Raw genomic sequence first — 6,545 nt, forward strand, 5'->3', positions numbered from 1 at the left:
AAGTATTTTATTTCTATTGATCTCTTTTTAAGACTTATTAATTGAGCGATTGAATTTCAATTGTAAGTACATTAGGTATAGTTAGTTAAAGGGGTATTGTTTCAAATATGTTTAATCTTTGTTTGGCGCCTTATAGTATTCCCAACAAAGCTCTAGGCTCCTACTATCTGAAATATAAATTTTCCAAGAACTACCTTTGATCTGTAGGATTTGTTCAGCCCATGGCATCACGGTTTTATGTTTGTTTGCTGTAAAAAAAAGTTGTGTAATCTTGTAATTGCTGGCAGGAGTAGATGGTGGTGGCATCCTTAATCTCCGCAAAGTTCCTGTCGCCGTCTGCTGCGTCCTCCGTGAGGTCGCTTTGCCGCGTGCCGGTGCAATATCTGGTCTCCATCCTTGCGGTCTTCGCTGACGTCCTCGCCGGAAATTAGGCCACGCCAGTCGCCGCCGCACAGCTGGTGAGATATCTCATCCTTCGTCTAAAACGCGTGTTACAGATTCTCCACGGGTGAAGAAAATAAGTTCTCGGTGCTGTTTTTACTACTTCATGATTGGATTCTGCTAGTTGTCTTATGTATATCATGTCTGCATGGCTTGGTTCAGATTCTTCTGAGTAGAGGCTTACACAAAATTTGTGTACAAGGTTTGATAGTAGTTCAGATGTGTATGCTTATCTGATACTAGTGGCTAGATTGTAGCCTGTAGCTTCTTAACATGCCGTGGGAAGATTCACAGTAGGTGCATTTGTTAGCCTTCTTAAATTGAGCTACTTTGTTAAAGTAGATTCTCTTTTAATCATTCATGTGACTCTACTCACTCCTTCTGTTGTTATGTCTTCTGACTCTGATGATTTCTTACTCTTCGGAAATTTGGCATGCTATTATTTTTGTAAGTGTAATTGGATCTGTTCAAATGCACTTTGCTTATTCATATTTTAACAAGTATAAGTCACAAGAAAGCTCCAGGCTAGCTCCTAGTATCTGAAAATAAGTTATCCAAGAACTAATTTTGCTGTGTAGGATTTCATGTGCCCATGACATCATGTTTTTTATGCTGCATTAAGAAAAGTTTTGTAATATTGTTATCTTGTAATTGCAGGCAGGAGAAGATGGTGTGTCATCCGTTAGCCTTCTCGGCTGCGGGCTGGCTCCATCCTCGCGGTCTCCGCCGGAAATAAGGTTGCGTCCTCCGCCTCCCTGCACCCGGTGAGACTTCTCCACGATTGGATTCTGGGAGCTGTCGTTAGTAGATTCAGGACTGGATGTTTTGGTTCAGAATTTGTTTGAGTGAAGGCTTACACAAAATATGTATGCAAGGTTGGATAGTTGTTCGAAAGTGGATGCTTACCATAAGGTAGCTAGTAGCATTTAGCTTCCTAACATGCTTTGCTCTACTAATAATCATTCATGTGATAATCATGGTTTTTGAGTCGCTGTATAGTCGCCGAGTCGGCGCGGCGTGGCTGGGTCGCGCAAGCAACTTGACTCATGGGGCGAGTCGCTCAACCTGCTGGCTCGCCGACGACTAAACAACGACTATACAGCGGCGGCTGTTAGTCGCCGGTCGCTTCTGCCTCGGGGCTTCGGGACTTCAGAGAGAGAAGTAGAGGGTGAGAAAGGGTAGAGCTTGGGAAGAGAGGCTCGAGCTGCCGTCGCTCCTCGCCGGTGGCATAGAGGAAGGGGATGGTTCGAAGGGAGAGGCTCGAGCAGGTGCTGCTCCTTGCCGGCAGCGCAGAGTAAAGAGAAGGAAGAGGCTCGACCACTCGAGCGAGGCTAGGTGCGGGAGTGCTTTTGGCTGGCGGGTGAGGCTGGGTGCGGGAGGATTCTGGTGATGGGGTTAGGTTTTAGTGACTGGGTGAGGCTAGGAGAGGCTAGCTGGGCCGTGTTGGGCCTGGCTGGCCTGGCTGACAAGCCAACTTTGCTCACATTGCATCAATTGGCTATGCAAAGGATAGAACTATGTGGGGTACTGCTCTTTTTACTGTCATGGCGACTTGGGGCGACTAATCACGCCAAGTCACTGAGTCAAGTCAGCAAGTCACTAGCCGCAGCCATGGCGACTTGGCTTGACTCGGCGACTCAAAAATCATGGTAATAATGTCTCTTGTTTCTATTAAAATAGAGATCCGGTTTTGCATGTAGATTAGAGGAGACAGAAGTACTACACTACTGGTTATGTAAATAATCAGGGTTAGCATTTGGCAATAAGGGTTGACATAGTGATAAGGCTGATTTTTTTGAAAGTCATTACCACTATTTAGTAAATATGGGCTAAAAACAGTAGTTTTTATAGTTCTATTTTTTCTGTCGTAGTGTCCTTGGTAGTTCATTGTAGGAATAACTTGGTAGTTCATTGGTGTATTTTTTCAAATATATCCCACTCTCCCATTCTACCATTGGTCAGCTTTGTTCCCAGAGTTGCAAAAATGCTATGATGAGTCATGAAATGCACAAGGCATGTCAGACTTCATGATGAGTCATGAAATGCACAACGCATGTCAGACTTCATATATGCCACGACATTCATGAGAAGATATTCATATTCTGAGTTATTTTTTGGTTTCATTCCTCAGTTTCTACATGCCTGTTTCTGTTCATAAACAAGAAGTTATGTTCCTTAGGTGCTAGTGGGTGAATTGCGTAGTTGTTGTCTCAGTTTGTTCAGTTATCTACATTTTTGTAATCATTGTCTACATGATTTGTTTACTTTGATGAAGAGTGGCTACTTATCGTAAGATCTGTCTCTTTTTTATAATTTATCAGAAGATTAGCTGAGCTTACAATTACACAAACTTTTTAAATCTTGTCTATTTTTATATCCCCGTTATCTAGATGGAATACATTTCTTGTTATTCAAGCATGATTAAATATGTGAGGGTCAAATGATGAAGAATATACTGCAACAATATGATGGAGCAATGCTCCTGTGACTCTTAGTATTTAAGTCTCTAATGATACCCCAACACACTTCCTGGTTGCTCATTTTATGTTCAAGTCATTGTATCTTCCCACTAGATATATGATTTAATATTCCACTTGGTGAACCATGAGCAGCATGCCATGTTGATTAATTGGCATGACTTATATTTTTCTATATGTGCATGATTATGAATTTGATTGATCTTTATTTCGTTTTGAAAGTAATTGTTCACTACTCCTAAATTGTTAGCATTTAAGAAACATGTGCGACAACCGGCTTGGCCGTTGCCTCAACCTTGACACACAAGAGGAAGGGTGGACAAAGACCTACGCTTTACGTCAACGAGGACGTGCAGCCTACCCCAACTTGCTTGGGAAAAAGGCTTTGATAATGTTGTTGTGGGCAGTGGCGGGTTCAGGAACGACGACTTGCTCCACTTGGACAACGCTGAGGACAAGAGCGGCCACGACAACTTGTAGTAAGGTACATCCTTCTGTGTTTTTGTCATAATTTTGTCTTATTTCGGTGCTGCCCGTGCAACACAACAATCAGGCTTCATTCATGTAGTTTTGTAGTTCCTTCCATACTTTGTTCCAGGTTCACTGTCATGTATCTAAAGTTCTGCTCATTTCTGCAGCATTAGGCCATTGAGCACCTCCTCCGCCTCTCGTGCTCGCACCGGCAGCAGCTCGTGGTGCGCTGGCTGCCATGATTGAAACGGCAAGGTGCCAAGTAGCCGCAGCTGCTGAGGCATTGGAGATGGAGGCCCTCCTCAATGGCTTCAATATGCCCGTGTCGACCTCACACGCCATGGTAAGCTACCCATATGTGGTCCTCTCCACGTCCAGACCTAAAGAAGCAAGCTTTTTTTTGCTTATGCTTGTGGAGAGAAGAAGGAAGAGCCTCAATTCATTTTGCTCGTGCGAAATTTTTGTATTGCCATGAAAATTCATATTATTGATGTATCCAACGAGATTAATCAATTGGTGGCACTCATCTGGAAATGGTGGCTTGTATCCCTTTAGGGATGAGCCGACATGTATGCTTTGCACTTGCACTCGCTTTGCTCCATGAAAAAGTTGTTGCGCACATGGCTGACTGGCTGCACTGGCTTAGACTGTTGTTGCTTAGTTTCTCCGGTTGCATGATGAATAGCTGATGTTTGTAATTTGATGTTATTGCGAAATTATTCCAGATTGTCTGACCTGATTACATGCTTATCTGGTTGTTCATGGTGGTTCCACTTCCATAGCTTACTATGTAATTGTGCTTAATGTACTGAATAGTAAATATGATTTCTTATTACTCCAATTCTCATTTTTCCTCGTGTGCCTGGTTACAGTTCTTACCAATAATTTATTTCACTTGTTACTTGTCAACATTAGCAGTAAGCTTTCTAACATGCAATGTTTTATTAATTATTAGTTTATATCTACTAATATTCTCTTCAAATTAGGAGCTGCTGTAATAAGAAGTGTGCCCACAAGTAGTCATGTACCGGGAACTAGATATACTTGTATAAATTGAGGTTTAGCCCTGGGAGCTAACTAAGCTAGCATTTCCTGCTCCATTTGATTTTTTCTTCACCTGGGCATAATATCTATCTATCTATCTATCTATCTACATAGGTTGATTGAACCAGCAACCCCTTGCTCCTTGATTTAGTTGTTGTCTTGCTCAATTATCTTAATCCAGATTATTATTTTATTTGGGTTAAACTTGGAGATTGAGTTCTTACTTAATATGAGTTTTTTGGTATTTGCTATCTTTTGGCTGGTTGCACTTGTCGGAGATGATCTGGACTGCTAGATCAATGTGTATTCAGGGTTTTGGTATTTCCTACTCTTGTGATTCAACACAATTAATGCTATCTTATAAAGACTAATTATGTTACTGCTGAATTGATGCTTATAGAAAGAAGAATTTATATTCCCAAATTCTTTGGCTGACTTGGAAATTTATCCAGGGCATGGTGTGCAAGTATGTATACTGAAGGGAGTTGTGGTCCAGGATTGCAGTGATGCGGCACTGTTTTGCAGGTAGGTACTTGATGGCATGAGCTAGACTTATTAGGAATCCCGTAATTCGTTTGTGAAGTGCTTTGCCATACATGTGGGATATTTGTTAGAGAAGATGCATCTAGTTCAAAATGATGTTGCAAATAGGAAAACATCTAGAATATAACATGTCCGTGAATGTTTCTTCTCAATTCATCAATGTCGTGCCACCTAGACTCCATGTACGTTAGATCCGCATTCGACTCTGGGTTTTTGTTTAGTTTTCTGGTGCTACCCGTATCTCCTCTCTATGCCCTGGGATACATGGGCCATATAGCCGATGAATGCAGTGGCGGACCCAAGATTTTATCAGTGGGTATGCCGCACCAAAAAAATTGAGGACAATTTTAATAAAATATATTTACTACTTCAATATAATAACTGTTTGCTGTGTAAATCGATATAAAAACAATAAATAATATCTAATTAAAAAATTTAATTAACAAGTTGAAAAAATGATCACACACATAGTTCTAGCACACCAAAATAATAGTCTAAAATAAGAATAAAAGAAATTTACAATACTACTTAGTGTGTCCAGCGGCAACCTTCTTTGTTGTGTTTTTCTCAAAAGGGAGTGCAATGTCTCCGCTGCTTTTCTTAACTGAATATTTTTTGAAAAGGAAACAATTTACAATTTGCTATGTACATCATGTGTAACAAAACTCATCATGGCTGGGGGTCGCCGCCGTGGCGACGCAGACTAGTCGTGCAGAGCGTTGGTTTGCAGTTCAGGATAGGTAGACGGAGTTGGAGGTATGAGATTAATCAAACAGGCCACACGGACTGCTTAAGCCTCAAGCTAAGTGGTTTTGGACGAATCGATCAGCCCTTCGTTTTCCTCTACTACTGTACAGGCTCGAGGTTAGCTAAGCAGTTTTGCACGATTGATCGGCTCTTTTTTCTCCCCTACGACTAATTATACTGTACATAACGACCAGGCCCTGTGGGTCCGCCACTGGATGAATGTGTATGTTGCCAGGTTCATAGCTTCAAACTTGGCTATAATGTTCCCTCTCTTGCCACTTTTAATACATATTAGCAAATTGATGCTGATCCTACACACCTATCGATGGTCTGATAAGTAGACATCATTCATATTTCTTCGATGTGGTAGTCAACATGATTTGCGATAGATTGTGTTTCCTGCGAAGCAGTGGAGACTGTTCCTGTACTATATATCTAACTATTACTCAATAGTTAAGATATATCAAATATACCCATTTGTGCTTGTTTGCCTGAGTACTACTCTAGTTAGCTATTTCCAACAGTAAGTTGTAGATGAGAGTTGTTCATATGTAGGATCATGTTGTATTTTGCGTACAAATGCTGTCATATCCTTTATCTAGGCTTGAGTTTTTTTTTTCTCTAAAACCGTCCATGACTTCCTCCTTTAGATTTACACCCCAATTCCAAGTAGTTGCTTATTGTGTCCTCAGTTTATACATCTGATACTTATTATCTTGTTTTGTGATTTTCAGGTAAAGAAGAAAAGGCCAAGACGGCCTGAAGTAACTAGTTTAGGTCCTCGTAATGTTTCTGGCCGCTTTGGAGTTTGGCATGTCCTGG

At 41.2% G+C, this 6,545-nt stretch overlaps 1 non-coding gene across 1 annotated transcript; it reads left to right on the forward strand.

Annotated features, from left to right (window-relative positions):
- The first annotated feature begins 2,874 nt into the window (after positions 1 to 2,874).
- Positions 2,875 to 2,958, forward strand: LOC124704894. The gene has a single exon (XR_007003761.1). It is a non-coding gene; the product is annotated as a small nucleolar RNA Z199 (small nucleolar RNA).
- The last annotated feature ends 3,587 nt before the right edge of the window (positions 2,959 to 6,545 follow it).

The sequence above is a fragment of the Lolium rigidum genome, chromosome 3 (genome assembly GCF_022539505.1).
Source record: "Lolium rigidum isolate FL_2022 chromosome 3, APGP_CSIRO_Lrig_0.1, whole genome shotgun sequence".
NCBI lineage: Eukaryota > Viridiplantae > Streptophyta > Magnoliopsida > Poales > Poaceae > Lolium > Lolium rigidum.